Source organism: Ptychodera flava, chromosome 17, assembly GCF_041260155.1.
Source record: "Ptychodera flava strain L36383 chromosome 17, AS_Pfla_20210202, whole genome shotgun sequence".
In the NCBI taxonomy this organism is placed as follows: Eukaryota; Metazoa; Hemichordata; class Enteropneusta; family Ptychoderidae; genus Ptychodera; species Ptychodera flava.
Window position 1 is genome coordinate 1,950,092 of NC_091944.1, and position 22,346 is coordinate 1,972,437.

Sequence of the window (22,346 nt, forward strand, 5' to 3'; positions counted from 1 at the left end):
ATTTCAGATACCTCCTTTGCCTATGTACGAGGCATGTGACTCCACAATAAAAGAGTATTTTTATCCCGTGAAACTAACACATGGATCAGTATTTTAAAATTCACAAGAGAATTGATATGAATATTTATCAACGTATAATAATAATAACAATAATAATAATAATAATATTTATTTCAAAAACGCCTTCCATGTAAAAAAGACATCTCAAATCGCTGTACAGTACAGTGAGTTGATAAAATGTTACAATCTATCTGAAAATAGCATTAAAAACGTGAAAATAGCATTAAAAACTTTCTAAAAACGAATGTGTTTTAAGTCCAGACTTATTCGACAAGTTTTTAATGTTTAAACATTAAAACTTGTCGAACTATGAAGATTTAATGGAAGCCTATTCCACAGCTGTGTTCACAGATGGCAAACACTCTATCACCATAAAACTAGGTATTAGGCCAAAAAAAGAAATGTTTCTGGTCAGTGCACACATCACTTGAACAACAGTGCGTCCCTTTTTTTTTCCTGTTTTGTGGCCAGCGGCCGAGGCAAACTACGTACTGCTTCAGCTGGCTATACATCAACTTTAAGGGTCACTGGACACTGGTGGCAGGCTTCATACATCTACCTCATGCATGTACCTCTTTCTCTAATATCTACCCACAATTCAACGTCTAGCTATTAGTAATACACACATTGCGCAAGGGTGCTTGGGAAGGATATTCCAAGGTATAAGGTCCACCCAGCATGGCCGACGACCTAATCCATCAACAAGGAGCACATACGTTCTGTGTATTGACATGTTTATCTAAGTTCAATAATGTTCATATATATGTGACTATATTGATATATATACTGTTATCTATCTATTTATCTATATATATATATATATATATATATATATATATATATATATGTGTGTGTGTGTGTGTGTGTGTGTGTGTGTGTGTGTGTGTGTAACTATATTGATAAAACTATAAAACTGGCCCTCCTCCCTCCCTTGAAGGAAAAAAATTATAAATTCACGTCACCGCACCATTTTTTAACCCTTTTCCTACCAAACAGAATCACTTCCCCATCAACCAAGTCAGTAAAAAGTGGTATTAAGCCAAAACATGACGTATTTTTCACCCACTTGGCTTGGTCTGTTATAGCATCTTTCGTCCAAAAAATCAAGTTTTTCAAGTTTTCAGTATTTATTTTTTCAACAGCTTTCAAATTTACGGTATTATGTAAAATACACCATATGGAATATGTTGTGTTTCATTAATTTTACCATTTTGACCTGATGGTGGAATATGGACTTGGCAGGAAAAGGGTTAAAGAAAGGCCTGACCAGAAACATTTCTTTTGGGGGGGCCTTACATACTGGTTGATACAAACTGAATGAACTATTCGTTGCCAACCGAATGCTTCTACCCAGAACATCAACACTTAAAAGTTCTTTCAAGTATAACGGGGACGTATCATGCAGAATCTTTGTTCAACATAAAAGTTTGTACACAATGCGCTTGTGAACTGGAAGCCAGTGCAAGTAATGCAATACTGGTTGTATATGAATTGATTTCTCAGCTTTTGAGACAAGAGGTGGTGCAGATATCAAGTTTTTAATAAATTGTAATATCTTAATCCGATACTTTGGAAGACCAAAAGTAAACTATTACTGTAATCAAGTCTAGATGTAGTAGAAGCATGTACCAATTTTTACCAATTTTTCTGTAGAACTCTGATCAAGTAGGTTGCAAATTTTACCAATTTTCCATAAGGCGAATGAAGCTGATTTATATAAACTTGTCACATGGGCTGACATAGTTGCAGATGCATCTAAAATAACATCAAGATCCAGAACTTCGTTTGATGTATGAATGCTGACTCCCCTACGTGTACATCACAAGCACGCAGTTGACCCACCACCAAACTTTGAGGAAAATCTTATTACCTCTGTCTAAACTGTCATTAAGTGCCAACATGCATGTCAATTTTAATGATTTTAAGTATCTTTCGAAATGGCCACTAGCCTATTTCTTTTTTTAGTATAAAGCACCAAAAAACATGGGATAATGTGCCTGAGGGTAGGTGACTCTTGCTCAATGCAAGGAAGACAAATTGTCTCCTACCTCGAGGATACATAGTCCCTTGTTTGAGCTATGTTTTTCTTACATGCCTCTCTTATATATTTTTCATTTCAAATGTTTGGCTTTACATACAAATGAATGACAATCATATGCTTTATTTCCATGTTTGATGAAATTATGTCAAAAATAGAGCGATTTTCTCTATCAAATGGCGCACTGATATATTGAAATCACTGTCATGTAGTTTATCAGATTTTTAATGCATAATTTTGTGAAAACACTATTTCCTATGTAAAACATCTGATTTGATTATTTTTAAACCCCGAAGTTATCAATTTGAAAATAGTTCCAGTTCATTTTGAGTCAAATGATAACTATGTGGCCGACTACATATTAATCAGGTTACCATTGAATCCATGGAGCAATTAGCGACATTCAATATGCCATGAAATAAGGACCAGTATGAAACCTGTGGGGAGCTCTTCAACATACTAATCTCCCAGTATGATACTGTACGTTCTATACATATGATATCACTAGTAATTTTTTACACTACTTTTAAATTTAGAGCTTTTTTCACCTACCAGAACTTCCATAGTCACTTGATCCAGTTTTGCCGGCACCTTCTGAGACATTGCATGGAATGGAATGATAGTCTGCCACCAGACGACCAAGATCATCAATAATCAAAGTGTCGGCATTTACTTCAAGATTTACTGTATGTACATGTCCACCGCCTTTAATGTGAAAATCTCCAACCTGTGCGATGGGCAGAAGTAAGAATTAAGTCAATATAGGGCACTTTTGCTATTCAAAACAACTTTACCATGTAGGAATTGAAAATATCTAAACAATTGTCAATTTCCATGGGTAAGAGTTGCCGGTGTACAAGCATAGAGAGAAGGTGCATGTACCGGTACACCGGCGGCAACTCCAGGCACCTGTGGATATGACAAAGTCATGGAACAATAGATATCTCTTACAAATTTAAAACAATGTACCATTATTGGCCATGAAAAGTGTTCTAGTGTGAATTTTGAATCAAAATTTTCAATTTTACTCTGCAGGCGCCAGCTCAGAAGCTGACAGCCCTATTGTGATATTTTGCAGTATGAGCATTTCCTGGATATTATCCATGCATCAAAATCTGAACTCATTTAATGAAAAAGTTACCGTAAATTTGATCTTTCTCTGTGTATCATCAAGGCCAACCATGGATGTGATTTCACCGTTGTTTTCCACTTCCAGTCTGTCAAATCGGAAGTTGCCAATTTCAATCCCCGTGTCAGCGTCATCATCTATCAGGTGAGAACGACCAGTGGGGCTGAGAAGCAGTCGACATCCGTCACCGATGGTGAAGTTATGAACACTCAGAATACCTCTGAAAAATGGCAATAAAGGTCAAGCAATGAACAGTCCTGACTCTCTCTCATACGCACACACACATTTGATCTTTTAGAGGGAATAGTTTACAAGTTCAAGCCCTTTAAAAAGAAACAAATTCATTCTTTGTATATTTTAGTGCTAGTAACTCTTGCCTAAATATATTATTTAAGAAACCAATACATTCATGAAATTCATTTTTCATGTTCCTCATAGTGTATTTGCTAAATGTCAAATACTATGTACAGCAATTTTCACTTTATTTCCACAGAATACCTTTAACTTGGTATTTAAAATACTTACTCTACAATTATATCCACTCCTCTGCAAGTACATTTTGGAGGTAAACAAGCTCTCCGTCTTCATGTACATGAATATTGACTTCAAATGTCTCATGACTTTCAAACTGGCCTACTGCGTACTGATCAGGTCCGATGTGAAGCCATCCTGTTTGGTCTCCAATAAACTGAAAGGCATGTAGTCCTAAAGGCCTGAAAAATGATAAATAATAGATTCACATGTGTATAAAATATTAATAATCACACAAAAGTACAAATATGACCCTGCAATTTTGCAGTTTCATTTTTGCACAGATTATCCTGCTTAAGTTTTAACCAGATTAGGTTTATGAAATACAAATTGCTAATAAAACAATAATCTCTTTGCAATATGTATTACTACAGAATTACATGACAGAGTTGTTATTAGCCTGCATTGTGCAAAGTCACGCATGTGCATTTAAACCTGAAATCACGATCAACGTTATTTCAAGTTACAAGTCAAATATGGCTGCCGCAAATATGTGCCTGAATCTTATAACACCACCAAGGATTGAAATGGGGACATTTTCAATGACAACATAACTTAATGACGAGTATCCACACACTCTCCAAAATTAAATGGTATTTTTCTGACAAGTAAAAATACAAAATATATAGCTAGCAGGGCTTTAAGTATCTCTAGTTCTTCCCTTTTCAAGCGTACTTAGCTGTCTTGGTTAGATTCTGTTGAGTTTTCCATTACAGGACAAAATGGGACTGCACTACAGGAGTTGTATACAAGATATATCCTGTGACATGAATTCTGAATAATATCTCGCAGACTTATGAAAGTGACACAAACCTAGTGAAGTTAGGATGCAAGGCAAGATGTCCATTTCTAATGATGTGAACCTCCTCATAATTATGTTGATCATCGTATTCAAACAGCCAAGTCCTGCTTGAATCTTGCTCATACTGATCGTAGTCTTCAATGAGTGGTGTTGGTGGTGATCTGTCGTTGTTATGGATGGTCAGTGATCGATTGGTTATGTGCTCTTCAGTGTCCTGGAAATAAGAGTGTTCACAAAATATATCAAGTGAAACTAACATTTGGCAATAAAGGAAAGCTCATAATTTGGGTAATTATGTTGCGAAAGTAAAAATGTATGGTATCACAAATTTAGAATATCTTTAAAAAAAAAAACCAGATAATTAATTAGTTGTTTCATGATATCTACGATCGTCAGATTCAGGAAACTTACCTCAGTAAAAACAGTACCTGCCCCTCCAATACCATAGCTGCCATACCCACCATATGTTTGGAACTGTCCATACCATAGCTTCATAGTAGTCCAGTAGAGGGCGATGCGACCACCACCACCGCCTCCACCATTTGTACCACCACTACCACCATTTGCCTGAAGGTCCAGGTACAGTTAAAACAGGACTTTAGATAAAGTAAACATTTACATATTAAATGAATCAGAGTATTCAGAGTAAGCAAGACATCAGTCAAACTTTGCCTCATCAACATGCACATACTGTAAATTCGATCCACACTAGCTACCACTTGCCTCCAAACACTGACAATATTCCATCCATTTGAACAAATTATGAGCAACCTGTGAAATCATTAACTAAACTACAAACTGGCATGGATATGAACAACATTTATAAGCATTTCAGCAACATCAGTCAATCAGTTTATCAATTCCTTTTAAAGTGGCATGTGCCTCAGAGTTGCGCAGACTCAAATTTTTCCAATACTTTACTGGTCTACTGGTGCCAGGGTTCATTTTGAAGCTCTTGGTAAAAGTGAATATTTAAGTAAACTTTTTATGATCTTAGTTTTGTGAAAATTGAAATTTTAATTGCTCCCCATAAAGTTAAGACCAAGTAGTGGCCAACATGGCTAAATGCTGTGTAATTATTGCTAAATGTACACAGCAACCCCTAATTTTTATCTTGATTTGGTCAAAAAATGGTTCAGAGTTTCCTTGGGGAAATTTGAGCAAGTTTCAATTCTGAGGTGCAAGCTACCTTAAGTTAAAGGACTACTTCTTGATTCTGTAGCATAGAGTACATGTACGTGTACATCTTTTGTTACACATTGGACAGTGAAGACAAGTTCTAAAAGAGATAATGTGTACTAAAACATAGACCTATAATGTAAACAAATAACCTATCTCCCACAATCTGGTAATCGAATGTTGGACTCCCTGAGAATCAGCATATTGGTAAGAATAAAAAGTGTACATTACCCGAATTATTCCAAAACCTTCAAAAGTTTCAGTTGTCACCCAGATGGACCCACCAGAACCACCGCCAGTGTTGGCGGTTCCTGAATTGCCATCAGCACTGATAACACCTTCAACGGTCAGGTCAGTCTGCACAGTGAGACGCAATATACCACCACCTGGAAAATACAGATGTGGATGTAACAAGTTAACCAATCACCTTCACTCCCTTATGAATTGAACTTCGAAGCTCAATATAACTTAATTAATTTTGTTCCTTTACACTATACAAGGAATTATGGATGAAATTATTGCCTGGAAAGCTTTTTGTTTCCATCATCAGGATCTGTTAGGTATTATACTCTTACAACGTGACGTGATATCAGATGAATCTCCATGGTATACCAAACGTATGAACAGAATATATATGTTAAAATTCTCAACTTATTTCAGTTGTTTTAAGGGACAACATCATACCGGTACATACATATACACTGAGATGCAAACAACATTATCCATACAAATAGCTCCACACAAGAGATAAATTTGTTCGTCTTTTACAAGCAATATTAAAGCAGAATGCGCCTTTGGGTCAGATATTAGGGCTTTCAAATTTTAATGATCAATTCTCTTCTGATCTACCACTTGTGGGGTCTCATTTAAAGCTCTTGGTGTAAGAAACGTTTTCACCGTCTTTGTTTCTTGAAAGCAAGCAATATTAAAGCAGAATGCGCCTTGGGTTAGATATTAGGGCTTTCAAATTTTATCAATTCTCTTCTGATCTACCACTTGTGGGTTCTCATTTTAAAGCTCTTGGTGTAAGAAAAGTTTTCACCGTCTTTGTTTTTTTGAAAGTCTAAAATTATATTTTTTCTTGTAGAATTAACCCAGGGATGTTGGTCATTTTAAATTTCAAATATCAGGAAATCTTACGTACGTTGTCTTTACAGTCCAAAGTTTGAACGTTGAATCGATTTTTATTCCTGTTTTGTAAGAGAATGGTCAAAAGTTTCATTGAGGAAAGTTTGAGCAAAAGTTTAAGTTTTCACTTTTGAGTGCATATTACCTGAAAAGCCTCACATGTTGTGAGACGAAGCCAATTTTGCCAGTATAGTTGCCGTTGCACTAAAATTGTTCGATATTAATTTTGAATATTTTTATCTCAAAGAAAGGACTTTACTTACCAATGCCACCATTGGTGCCAGAACTATGCCCAGCTCCTCCACTGCCAAAGTCCTCTGGTTTAAGTTGTTTACCGTATTCAAGTCCTGTTGCTGTATCTATATTGGGTTAGCAAATACATACTATGTTGACACTTATGCAGTTTACTAGCTGTACAGTCCAAATATTTCATTCACAAACTCACACTGTTGGCGTGCATAGCAGTCTTACGATGTTGTCAGGGATGAACTAATTTCTTGTTTGATTGCATTCACGTGGAAAATTTTAGCAAAGATGTGTGTATCTCATGGCCAGTATGATAATTTCTCACAAGATAATGCAGGTTTCCCTGAAAATACTTTCATTCTTGTTAAAATATTTACATTAGCCTTTCACAATAAAATCAGAACTTATTCCAGAGTCATTTTGATTGAACAAACTAATTGCTGAAACTATTGTCATACAGACTTAATTGTTTTACAGTTCTTACCTAAAGCCTGTCCTTTTCCACCACGGCCGCCATATCCGCCGCCTCCAGCTACCAGGGCAGTTGGTGTTCCTGGTCCTGACAGTACACCGCCTTATTCACAGACAGTAGACCAGCAGAATCAACAATCAGTGAATGAGCATTTAACTCAAGGTTTGCGGCCACAAACTGACCACCACCCTCTATGGTAACTCTTCCATATCTCTTACCTTCACCAGATCCTGGTACAACCTGTAAGTTTTGAAGATACAAATATGTGTTAGATTTAAACCAAACTGCGCTCTCTCTCACTCTATCGCTCTCTCTCTATTGCTCGCTCAATCAATCAGTCAAGACTTTTCTTTAGGACCTTGCAACTTAAAGGAAACCAAAAACTTATGATTTCATACAAGTACATCATTGCAAAGTAAAGACAGAAATTCAGAATAGTTGACCATGAGGAAGTGACCGTCAATGTTATCAGCTGATGTTTGGATCTTCCAGAAATGGGTATTAGGGATTGTAAGGCCACTGAAGTGTGCAGTGGAGATCCTCTATTACTGAGGGTGAATTTACATGACAATTGGAGAGCATGAATTCTAAATGTGTTCATCATTCAGAATCTTGAGGTAATTAAGAAGTAAGCAACGTCACTGTGAAAGGCTGCACACCTAAAAGAAGAACATGATGTGATCTACTATTCAAATATGATGAACTTTGACCCGCAGCTCTGGATACTGTAAAGATGGTCAGATTCAAACTAGAGTTGACAGTTTGTCAAAATCTTTATCTGTATGATATCTTTTATGGTTATTGAAACTCAATTTGTGGAAACTTTTGATGGATTTTTGCTCTGTTATATATAGTTTCTTATTCAATCCCCATTATTAAACTTATTTAAGCAATAATCCCCGCCGCAGGAGGGTATACACGAGATTTTGATACAATGCGCGACATATAGCAGGTGCAGCCAACGGAGCTATTCATCGAAAAAGCTATTCCAGGAGCAATTTTTGAGGGCAGGGGAAATTTTAATTTTGCTAGGGCAGGGGACATGTTTTTAGGTGGTAGGGGAGCAAATTTTAGTTTTTTTGTAGGGCAGGGCGGATATCGGTTGATTGTCCTGGGGACAGGGCTTGGCGAAAAACTTTTTGAGGGGAATTGTTTCCAGGGCAGGGGAAATTGGCAAGTTTTTTTCGCCACAGGGCGAGGGAGCTTCCAAAATTCACGGTGGGGAGGGGAAACAGGCAAAAAAAGTGGGGAGTGGGTAAAAATGAAGTTTGAGTGTGGGAGGGTAAGTCGAAAAATTTTCTGTGGGAGGGCAAATCATGAACAGCTAATTAATTACCCTCTTGATTTAAAATTAGTCAGTTCACATTATTTGTCATGCGCAATATATCTTATCATAGTAAGGACCTTTTTAAAAAGTGTATTGTTCGTTGGCTGCACCTGATATAGCACAAGCCGATAGGCGAGTGCTATATGGAGCCAATTGTACCAATATCGAATGTATACCCAACTGCGAAGGGGTTATTGCTATTATATTATATCAACTTGCGTGTCTTTTCTGTCTTACTTGGATATTTTCATCACTCTAAGCCCAAAATGCAGAAAACGGACGTCTGAGAGATTGAACGTCGGAAATTTGATGCAGTATTTCTTGACATATCAGACTAATTACGAAAATTCAATAATTGACATGATACTGCTACATGCCGTTAAACAAATTGATGTGCATATGTATGACATAGGTCAATGTCCTTGTGCCAACTTTGAATGATACTGGTGGAAATATGTCTGAGTTATAGCTCTGTACATGAAAAATCGTAACAAAATGGCCACCAGACAGCCATTATATTGCATTGGACTGTGAAACCAATAGACAAGCATATTTATGACATGATAGGTAAATGTCCTTGTACCAACTTTGAAAAAAATCAGTTGATACATATCCAAATTATGGCTCAGGACATGACAAAATCATAACAAAATGGCCACAAGGCAGCCATATTGCATCGGATTGTGAAACCAATTGACATGCATATTTATGACATAGGTCAATGTCCTTGTACCAACTTTGAATAAAATCCAATGATACATGTCTGAGTTATGGCTAAGGACATGAAAAAATTATAACAAAATGGCCGCCATGCGGCCATATTGGATCATATCATGAAACAAATTGACGTGCATATGTATGATATAGGTCAATGTCCTTGTACCAACTTTGAATAAAGTTGGTTGAGATGTGCCTGAGTTATGGCTCTGTACATGAAAAAATCCTCACAAAATGGCCGCACGGTGGCCATATTGGATCGTATCAGAAAACAAATCAATGTGGATATCCATGACATAGGTCAATGTCCTTGTACCAACTTTGAATAAAATCGGTTGAGACGTGCCGAGTTATGGCTCTGCATGACATGAAAAAATTGTAACAAAATGGCCGCCATGCGGCATGCATATTGGATTATATCGTGAAACAAATCGACGTGCACTTGTATGATATAGGTCAATGTCCTTGTACCAACTTTGAATAAAATCGGTTGAGATGTGCCTGAGTTATGGCTCCGTACATGAAAAAATCGCAACAAAATGGCAGCCTGGCGGCCATATTGCACTGTATCACAAAATAAATCAACATGCATATGTATCAGGTGCAGCCAAACGAACAATGCACTTTTTAAAAGGTCCTTACTATGATAAGATATATTGTACATGACAAGTAATGTGAACTGACTAATTTTAAGTCTAGAGGGTAATGAATTAGCTGTTCATAATTTTCCCTCCCACAGAAAATTTTTCGACTTACCCTCCCACACTCAAACTTCATTTTTTACCCACTCCCCACTTATTTTGCCTGTTTCCCCTCCCCACTGTGAATTTTAAGCTCTCTCGCCCTGTAGCGAAAAAAAATTGCCAATTTCCCCTGCCCTGGAACAATTCCCCTCAAAAAGTTTTTCGCCAAGCCCTGTCCCAGGAAAATCAACCAATATCCGCCCTGCCCTACAAAAACCCCTAAAATTTACTCCCCTACCACCTAAAAACATGTCCCCTGCCCTAGCAAAATTAAAATTTCCCCTGCCCTCAAAAATTGCTCCTGGAATAGCTTTTTCGATGAATAGCTCCGTTGGCTGCACCTGATGTATGACATATGAAGTAATCCTTGTACCAAATTTGAATGAAATCACTCCTGGCATCTCTGAGATATCTGTGTAAAGAGATGGACGCAAGCACGGACGCATGGACGCACGGACATGACCAAAGCTATACGTCCCCATGGACACACGGTCCGTTGGGACTAATAATGACAACTGTTGTCCCTGGAATGAAATAATTCCTTCATGAACACACATAATAGGCATAAACGTTCAAACATAAATCTCAAAAGATATCACCTGGACATGCCATCGGTCTTCTTTCACACCCTCAACACTTTTCAAGTCAAGCAGGCCACCATCTTGAATTGAAATGCCAAAAAATTGTAGATCATGCTTTGCAGGTAGCTGCATTGTGATTGTTCCACCTGGAAGTCAAGATAAAGATGGGAAGTCTTGAAGGTTGAAGGTTGAAGTTTCTGTTGTTTCATACTTGCTCACAATGTAGTTGTAGATGGTTAAAGATCAGCTTTATTCAAGTTTCACAGTCAACATCTTCAATATTTTGGTGTTATTTGAATATTATTTTATTCCCACTCCATTATAGTCATCATCAAATAGAAGCCAGAGAGCTTTAGTGACAACCAACAACCAAACCTTACAGAAAAACATGTCATATTAATTTAATGACTTGTAATGATCTGAAAAAACAAACTAGAAGGACCAAGCCATTTGCAAAATGGTAGAAATGATTGAGCATTGCTAGACTACAATCATGACTATCTTTTCTCCCTCTATCTCCATGACAACACTCACCTGTGCCAACCAGAAGATGTGCATTGGACCCATCCAGGGTTCCCCAGATTTTGTCTTGTGAACTGACCAGCATTGAGGCAGGACATGGGTTGAAGGCTCCGGATACTTCATTCCAGTCAAAGGATTGGCGGAATTCACTCGTTGCTGTGGGCAACTTAAAGGTTGCATTCTCATAGATGTATGGAGCATACGTGACATTTTCTCTTTTGTAAGGTGAGACCTGGCAAAATATCACACACATTCAAAGTAGAATACGTCCCTGGAACAGATATTTGGACTCTCAAATTTTTACACTTCTACTTTTCTTGTTTACTGCTTGTAGGGCTCCTTTTGAAGTTCTTTGAGTTACGTTAAGTTTTCACAGTCTTAGTTTTTGTGAAATAAAAACTTTAGTTTTTCTCTATAAGACAGGGATAGCAACCATTTTGAATTTTAACTATTGGTACATCTCAAGTCCTTTGTTTCTCTTGTACATGATTTTTATTCTGGATGTGGTAAGTGAAAGTTTGGTCAAAGAAAGTTTCAGCACAAGTTCAATCTTTTAATTTTGAGGGCCACACTGATATAAAGATCTGTAAATTAACATGTTAGGTATATATTATAAGACTCATTTCAGCATGTCAGAGGAACATGAACTGTTCTTCCTATGTAATACGATAGATGTGTGCAATTGTAAGAACTTGTATGGCTTGGTAAACACCACAGAATAATAATTTACACTTTTGTGCCTAATAGCCTTCTTTGGTGTAATTGAACTTGTATGCTAATGAAACCATCTAAAAACATGCTATTGAGCCAATCACAGTGCAGCTACTGAGTTGAAATTTCACCATGAGGGAATACAAATCAGGCTTTACCATTGGTTCATTAACAAGTGACAAGGGTGACACAAAATAGATGTATTATTCTCTATGAAACAAAAACTCATAAGACAGAGGTACTGGGACTTGTCATTCTTGTGATAAAAAATACCAGTACTATTTGATAGTGAAGGATACAATAAACCATACAATAAACCTTACCGCTGTGAGTTCTAGGTACTGATATGGGCCAATGCTGACATAACCAGTGTCATCTCCATAGATGTGATCTGATTTCACCACAGTGCGATTTCCAAAGATAGCCAATTCAGCTGCACCATACACTTCAACATGAGTAAACTCATAGGTGTAGTCATCAGTTGGGGGTAACAGATATGCAATGGCTCCTACATGAGTCAAAATGTAAAAAAGTATTTGAAAATTTGATATGATGTAAACCAATACATGGTGATGATTCTCTCCCTAGGTTTAGAGAAGTTGTCTTTGAAAATTTTCTCTTGAAAATTTTCTCAAGGAATAAAATCATATGTCATTGGACATGTGAGCAACACATACTATTGTCTTCACCAATAAAAGTATATGAAGGGTATTTTCGTAGGTAAACGTTTATAAAACTGGGATCATTAGAGGCCAGCACTATTTTTGCTGTATTTATCTGCCAAATAAGTTTGAAATACAAATACATCACCAATAGCATATCAGCTCATATGTTTTGGAGAAAGACAGCCATACCTGTTGACAAATATTCATTGTAGTGTTCATCTGTGGCTCTGTCTCCAGTAGGTCTTGTCACCTTCAAACAAAACAGAAAATTGTGTTGATTCCATTCTCTGACTTTTCAGAATGCCACAAACTGAACTGAACATTTCACCAGATATCTTGCAAATTTTTGTCAAAATGAGCAAAAAAGATGAAACATAATCCATTTTGTTTAGTAGAATAAATAAACGACAAGAAGAAAGAACTTTTACTTTTCTGTCTTTGTTTTGTTTTGTTTGTCTGCTTCCTTCCCCTCCCCTTCTTCCCTTATCATTTCAGCCCCCCCCCAATCTTTCCTTTTTCTCTCCCGAATAAAAATGTGGACTTACATGTGCTTGTTGACATTTGTTGTCAATCCTTAGATTTCGATGGATGGGATTTGTCCCGCTCAGATAGCAACACCTGGACCGCCTGGCTCTGCATTGGAATTAGAAACACTGCCACCTGCAAATGTAAAACATCAATAACTTTGAATCTCAAAACTATGCAGTTGTACATAGCTTTGTTGGTCACTTTGTTTCTCAATACACCAATGCAGGTGCAATATTTTGCACTGAAAACAATGCAGTTGTACATAGCTTTGTTTGTCACTTTGTTTCTCAATACACCAATGCAGGTGCAATATTTTGCACTGAAGCCTTAAATTCTGACGGATTTTGTTTTTTGTGCACCTTTCCTTATTCCTGCAGTTCGTGTTAAAATCCTTTGACAATATGTGAATTAAGGTTTTGATCAGAAAATCAACGATGACATGCAAGAGTTACTTACAACAGTCTCATCAAAATTTTTGTACAAATATTTTTTTTTGGATATGTTAATGATAGACTTCTCTGAACATTAAGAAGCAGTCCTGCTGTATTTTAGTCTAAGGCAACTGATTTCACAATCTAACTGTCATGGTGTGAACAGAATATTTTGATGACATTATCTTTGAAAAAGAGTGGCTGCATTGTTCAAGCTACTCAGTGTATGTCAGAGGAGTGTATGAAGAGGCATCATGACACAGTGACTACTGTATCCAACTTGCCATCATAGTCTGGCGACTTCAGACTCAGAGATCACCAGTATGAGAGACTCTATCAGACGATGGTACGGTTACCACACAGGCAATATGAGAATGGTATGTGTGTGGTCAGCTTGTGGTACCTACCTTTGGAAGTAACTTTTCCGCTATGGTAATCTCCTGTTTCATAATAAATGTTGATTCTTCCACCAGATCCACCACCTCCATATCCATTCCCATTTCCTCCATTGCTGGCAATAGTTCCGGTACCAATGAAAGATTCAGTACGTATCCAAAGCCCACCTCCACTACCACCACCACCATTAGACCCCTATCAAAGAGCAACGGTGACTTTACAAAATCTTTCTCCATCAAATAAAACTACCAAAGATACATGTTTGTAATGTCTCTGAAATTATTCACTGACCATTCAAGTCCTACTTATAATTACTGTATATTGCAAACGTTATGCAATGTTTCAGTTTAGTTGACAAACCATGCCCCTAGGGGGAGCTTTGTGGTAAGTGCTGCTGAAGCTCTGACATGTACCATAGACAGGTAAGAAAGGTTTCTCGACTGTCTATGAATGTACTAGGAAATGTTTTATGTACACTGGCTGTAAGAGAAATCTCAAAATTCTTTTCTTAATCCCAGACAAGCAAATACAAGGAAATGACACTGACAGTAGCATGGAAAATTTGAGGGTGCTTGATAAAGCACCCAGATGCCAAAGAGAATTTTTATATAGCAAATCTTCATTTAATAACTAATGAATAATATACACCTGCGTCTGTAACCTATGGAGTTTCGTCGTAAAGTTTGGTATAAGAGGAGGCAGAGTCCAATAACTTTGAAACAGAGTACAATAACTTTTGGTGTTATTGGACGCTATTTGACCTTTGACTTCAAAACACGTTGACGTCATCGTGGGAAAAAGGAGAGGTGATTTTTTAAACAATTTTAACAAAAAATACCGCAATTATACGGTGTCGCTCAAATTTGATCAGAATTGGTATATACCAGTGTTGGTTACCAATGATCAACAATAAATGTTGTTTCTATCTGTTCAGTGGAGGAAAATTCTACGTTGATGTTATGACAATGATTTCTGCACTGTACAACTAGAAAAACAACAAGAAATATTTAAACCAGAAAAACAAGAATGACAAAAGTAATTAAGGTCTGAAACTTGAAGTACTGGAGGTCAACTTTAGCAACATGCATAGCAGAAACAAGCCCCTCTTAGTTTGACTATATGGTCTTCCCCCCTCTACTGTCTATGGTTTCAGCAGGTCTGTTAATATGTAACAGTTCATAAACAATGACAGGAAATGACTCAAGATCAGTGGAGTTGGCCTGTTTCTTACTGGCATGCCATCACTCCTGCACATTTGCAGGATTTAACTTTTTCTTACCTCATTTGCACATTTTTGACACTGATGTGTTCATTTGAACAAATTCACATCTCAACCCCTGCATCTACCTGTACACCAAATACTGAGATGGTAGCTCTGGCGGTATGGGAGCCTTTGTGTGTGACGGACATACATCCGCACATACATACCCACAAATATACAGACATACAGATGCCACCGACTCATCATATAAGCTCTTTTTGGTATATACAAAACCAAATATGAGCTAAAAATATACCTCTATACATTCAGTAATTCACAACGTTAGTAGTGGTGAATCATAAACCTGTGAATTCAAGTGAAATTATGCTGCCGACCTACAATTTCTACCACGTACAGTGTGCTGCGTGGGTTTGAAATTTTGTTCTGTGTGTTTAGTGGACGAACTGCACGCGTTCTCAGTTTGCTCGCGATCCCGACCACTCACAGTGTGGAAGGGCATCCCAAAAACGCTTTGACTTTTTCGCGGTAAAATTGGACTAAAAGGTGTATAGTAATAAGGTTATGCACAGAATATGGGATTTATGTCCTCATATATCATCTGCTTCGGTATTGTCCTGGACACTAAGCGTCTCGGACAATACCTCCGCTGCACGATGTACTTGGGCATAAATCCCGGTATCTTGTGAATAACTTTATATTTAATGCTATATCAATGCTAAATGTATAGAGAATATCTGTATATTGAAATGCTAGTCTGTACTTAATGCATTGGCAAAGGGCATCCATAGGCACTATAAGGAAAAATTGCGAGACTATAGAGTGAGAAAATGACGCTGTCTCACAATCAGTGAGAATCTGTTCTAATTCTCACCGCTGTCGGTGAGAAAATTTTAATCTCCACTGGAGATTGGTGAGAAATGCATTCCTTGGCGAGAATCAAGTGTGAGAACAAATTCTCACCAGTGAGAATTTTTATTCTCACCGGTGAGAATTTGTTCTCACACTTGATTCTCGCCAAGGAGCGCATTTCTCACCAATCTCCAGTGAGATTAAAATTTTCTCACAGACAGCGGTGAGAATAAGAACAGATTCTCACCGTCTCGCAATTTTTCCCTATAGTGATGAAATATGGCATCAAACAGATATCTGTATTAGAGATATATCTACACACACCTGGTTTTATGAATGGCATCAAACAGGTATCCGCATTCTTTCTTTCATGAATTAGACTTTGTTGTGTGTACCGGTGCTTTTCTGTGCTGCTTTGTGTCTATGTTTATTACTAGCGTGCTACGAATTTTGACCTAGTGTTATGGATTATGGATAGGTATGATTGCAATTATATATCTATAAACACCCGCTTTTACCAGGCACACACTACTTACAGCAGCGTTTTCACCATTCAGACTGATATGCCCATCCATGGTAAACAAATGTACTTGGAAGTAAATTCGGCCTCCGCCCCGACCACCAGCTCCACTGCGGAGCCACCACACTACCCCATTCAATCTCTGTATCCCGGAATATGTCAGCGTACGGCATGTTTGCCAAAGTACATTCACTTGATGATCTGCAGGCTCTGCCACCTCGCCCACCGTAACTTCCTCCAGACCCCCAATAGGAGTGGATGAAATTCCTGCACCTGTGAAACATGAGTGTGATGTCAGTTGTTTGATGCTGATCACCATGGCAATCAATATTCATATGTGAAATATCAAAACAATTGATAATTTGCCAAATCCATTGTCTTTTCAAAGGGATCTTTTGTTTGCTTATCATTCATAATAATACATTACATTATGAACAGCCACATTCATCAAAGTACCGGTTTCACTGTAAAGTATGGTATGTTAAAACAGTAATATTGTATGGTTCTATCTTGCTACTTTTACAAGTATACTTGTACTTCCTATGTCTGCATTGGTGATCAATTTACACTGAGCAAGACAGAGGGAAAAGTATTCCATGATCAGCTTTCCTCTGCAAACTAATATTCTAGAATTGAATATTGAATTTTTTATTTTTTCAAAAATTATGAAACTTTAAAATTTATTATGACAATAAATATTTATTATCATAACTATGGAAGCGTATTCGTGCGATTTTTGTAAGAAAAAAAAATTAAAAAATCTCGTAATTACGAGTTTTGATTCTCGTAATTACGAGTTTTTGATTCTCGTAATTACGAGTTTTTGATATCTCGTAATTACGAGTTTTTAAATCTCGTAATTACGAATTTTAAAATCTCGTAATTACGAGTTTTTAAATCTCGTAATTACGAGAATCAAAAACTCGTAATACGAGTTTTTGATTCTCGATTCGTAATTACGAGTTTTTGATTCTCGTAACTACGAGTTTTTGATTCTCGTAATTACGAGACTTTGGTTCTCCTAATTATGAGATTTTAATTCTCGACATCACCTTTCTTGTGATATTTCTGCTCAGCAAATAATATTTGCGTGGGCTTCTTGGGGTTTAATTTTATTTAACACTTCTGTTAGCGTCTATTTGTAGCCGACTTCTATCTCGTTTTGATGACACGTGATGAAAGAGAACGCAACACGCTTCAAAGGGACGTGTCCTACCATGCCGGCCATTTGATCACAACAACAGTGCGACATGTTCGAAGTCAGTCAACAATTACAAACATTTTAAGAAGAAGAAACTTCATTGAGCAGTTGTTTGAGTGTTACCAAACCGAAAGGTAAGATCTGCAATAGAACGGAATTACATGAGCATACTACATTGTCGACTGTTTTCACTGCCGCCATTATCAGTGAATGAGGTGTTGTCAAGGTCACGCACAGCCACAGCTAAGCTAAGCTCGGATGGGAAGTTCTTGCCTAAACGCGGTGTAGTTGGTCCTGAATTTTCACTGAAATGTTTCTTTCCAGATTGGTCAGTTTCCTGTTAGGGATAAGAGATGCATGCCATCCAATGATCACCGATGTGCTAGCCACGAATGCGCGGCATTAGAGTGATTGACCTGTATGACCCCTACTTCAACAACAACCCACCATGCTGTATGAACAGCTCCATGTTTGCAGTGCGCTCAATGATGCAGGGTGATCTGTCTGTCCGTATCATTTGATAAGTAATAGCAGGAATTAATTAAAAGAAGTCAAGTCAATTCCTGTTAAAGACCATTGTACATATTACCTACCAATACTGCTTAATGTTGTTGCAAAGTATTTTCATTGTACAGCTTGTCTTGCATTGTGCATTCATGCGTGCATGTGCGTTGTATCGATGGGTTTGTTAATATATCATGTTGTGATGGAATTATGTTCTAAAATATCTTATTTTCCCATCGGTTTCAGATTGACCGGATAGTGATCCAAAATATGGATGGTGAACTTTGAGTAAATCACATGGAAACGTATTGCGATAGGCTAGACACCATTTAACAAACGCACCTGTTTGAGAATGCCAATGCCATTTGCAATCAATATTTGACAGTTTTCTTCTTGTAAGTTTGTAAGTCGTCAATTGTAGTTCAGTTTAATTTTATTTATTACATTTATGCTGTGAATAAATGCATTTTTTCAAATATGGTTGCGATGTATCAAACTTTTTGACATTCGGTGCAAGTGAGAACTGTGAATTTAATTTTGATTTGCTGATCCACTAAGTACAGAGTTTACAGATTACAAGTTGCCCTTAAATTGGCAAACTAAGCAACATTGCTGAAGCGTTTTGTTTCTATATAGGCACAGACTTCCTTAACACTATTGCAACGTTCTCATGTTAATGGCTATGCCATATCATGCCCCCAGACTGACCAAAGTCGTGTAATAATGTAGATAGAGGTAATAATGTAGCTGGAGGAAAACTACAATGTGTAGAGGTCATGTCAGTACGCCATTTGAGTAGATAACGAGAATGAAGACACATGATTACGAGAATTAAAACCAGTAATTACGAGATTCAAAAATTCATAGTTACGAGAATTAAAACTCGTAATTACGAGAATTAAAAACTCGTAATTACGAGATTTAAAAACTCGTAATTACGAGAATCGAAAACTCGTAATTGCGAGAATTAAAAACTGGTAATTTCGAGAATCAAAAACTCGTAATTACGAGATTTAAAAACTCGTAATTACGAGATTTTAAAACTCGTAATTACGAGAATCAAAAACTCATAATTACGAGAATTAAAAACTCGTAATTACGAGAATCAAAAACTCGCAATTACGAGAATCAAAAACTGTAATTACGAGATTTAAAAACTCGTAATTACGAGAATCAAAAAGTCATAATTACGAGAATCAAAAACTCGTAATTACGAGATTTAAAAACTCGTAATTACGAGAATTATCTTGTCATGAGAATCTATAGTCCGTCATTGTCATTGCGAATAAATGAATAGATGGTCAGAAACTACAGTCAAGTAATCGCAAATTTCTAACAATCTCAAAATTATGAGGTTTTCAAATTGCCAGAATGTTTGCAAAATGATGATTTTGTAATTTCAATGTTTATGGAAGCATATGAAAATTTAACTATCACAGCGTTATTTCAACTCATCGTCTATTTTGAGATTTCCTTTTCACTTCTACTTGATAACATCTGTGATAAAAATAAACATATTTTCGCTTTTATTTGCCATTTTCAATCATTTCTTGGGTTCTTGAAATGAGTTGCACTTCAATTCGGTCATTCATCTTGATCATAATCAATGTTTGTGTACTATTCTTTTACATTAGAAAGAAGCAATGCAAAGACACGGATTGTTAAACTTTCTTTACTTTAGCTGTCTCCATACAGACTTTGATTGTGTAAATCTTTGTTAGCAAATAATACTAATCTGAAAGTTTGGAAATCTGTCCGACTTCCTCATTCACTGCTGTTTTGGATAATGTCTTTTTCACACATGAAGGGGTGTCAGAAGATGTCAGTTGTTCGTCATAATTTCTAGTGCAAACCCAACATGATGGCAACTGCCAATCTATGCTGGTTGTAAAAAAATAACATCACATTGGCAGGTATTCGGAGTTCGGTATTATCTCCTGAGGCGGGGAGGGGTGTTTATCAGGTTGTGAGACTCTAATAAAGGTGTTGACAGATGTGAAATATTTGCATAATGTCATACTATTGATATTTTCACCCTAAAAAGAATGTTTATCCAGCCAGGCAAAATCTACACGCTATTATGCTTGACTTTTGATCTAATGGATAACATACTGAATATCTACAATTGTAGCCATGTAACAGTCCAAAGTTCATTCATTTATTTATTCATCTACGAGTGTATTATAATTGCTTACTAAACCTTATAAATCAAGATAATACCATATTGAAAACACCATATTGAAAACACCATATTCTCGTTGAACAATAACCAACAATATGTATGAGAAATAAAAGCTCAAAACTATATAAGGACTGAGTTATTAAGGATTGTCTGATAACTAAGAGAATCAGGCGTATAGTGTCGAGAATCAAAAACTCGTAATTACGAGAATAAAAACTCGTAATTACGAGATTTTAATTCTCGTAATTACGAGAATTGAAAACTCGTAATTACGAGAATCAAAAACTCGTAATTACGAGATTTTTTTTCTTACAAAAAATGGCACGAACAGCTTCCGTACATACACTTCTCATAGGACGAAACAAATGATAATAAATTTTTTGACTAGATTGATCCATGATCTTATCAGTGATTTTGCTAAGGTTAGGGAATATTGGCAAATGATTTGGGAACCCCAGTACATTGCTGCTGTCCCCTGATTGCACTGATATATCAAGGGGAACCCCGGTAAAAGACTGGGGAACCACAGTAATATTTACCTGTTTATGGTCCTTTGCAAAAACATTGATTATGAAAGAGAAAGACAACAGAATGAGCACAAAGTGACACTGTCAAGTGGAATAATTGGCTGCTGATTTGTGAGAGAATATTTCAAAATTCTGTAAATGAGCAGAAAGAAATTCTGAGTAGATGCAGAATGTAATTCATTTTAAAGTTCAAGTCGGAAGGTAAATGAAACACATGTACATATATTACCAAGAGTTACCTTCCCGAAAATTTTAGGGTTTTTAACTATTAAGTGACCACAACTGTAAAATGTTATTGTAACTTTGCAAATAATACTAGTTGAACAGAACTGATTTGTGATGGGGATCCCTAGTTACTTTATAACTGCTGAAAGCCACCTTAGCTGGGTTATGAAGAGTAATTGTCATGGAATAAAGAGTGACAACCAACTTACCTGGTCCTTCATCACTGAGGTAACCGCCACCATCCACGCTGATTTGTCCAGTGTTTCCGACAACTGCTGTTGGAGTTTCAAGATGGAGAGATCCTGTCTTCAACATCCCATCAACTGTTATTTGAATTTTAACTTTTAGGGTCAAATAGGGGGTTCCGAGGATGTCACTTGCAGTCGGACCCTTATAGTCAATGTCAAAGACACCCCCTGCATCTATGGTAAGAGTTTCACAGATCAAAGGAAATTCTTCAAGGAACGGGATGTACGATTTCACACTGCCAGCTATGTATGCAGAGAATATGTACCAGGTTGTGTTGGGTTCAAAGGTCATGATGGCACCGGTGTCAACTATGAGGAAAGTCCATCCATCATCTTCAGATAGTAAGCCACCATGGAATTCACCAATCACTGTCAGGCTGACAAGATGGAAAACTGATGCTTCACCCGCTGACCATTGTCTGTTTGTGTGGTCCCCTGCTGCAGTGTCCAGTTTCATAGTACCATTGATTGTAATGGCATTGGTTTTTTCATCTGTCAAACCACGAATGGTGATTGGTTTCAGGACTTCCACCAGGCCACTGTCACGCACCACAATTTCATCAACTATTTCCGGTGTGGCTGGGTCAAAGGTCATTCTACCACCAACAGTCAACTTGACTGTGGTGAATGACAAGTTCAAGGCAGTAAAATCACCATCAAGG

The 22,346-nt window shown here is 37.1% G+C and overlaps 1 long non-coding RNA gene across 1 annotated transcript; it reads right to left on the reverse strand.

Moving 5' to 3' along the window:
- Positions 1–11,029: 11,029 nt before the first annotated feature.
- On the reverse strand, positions 11,030–14,395 carry LOC139116431 (uncharacterized). Its single transcript, XR_011548288.1, has 6 exons — positions 14,218–14,395; positions 13,397–13,511; positions 13,041–13,101; positions 12,510–12,694; positions 11,488–11,707; positions 11,030–11,099 (listed from the first exon to the last, which is right to left on the reverse strand). It is a non-coding gene; the product is annotated as an uncharacterized lncRNA (long non-coding RNA).
- Positions 14,396–22,346: the final 7,951 nt, after the last annotated feature.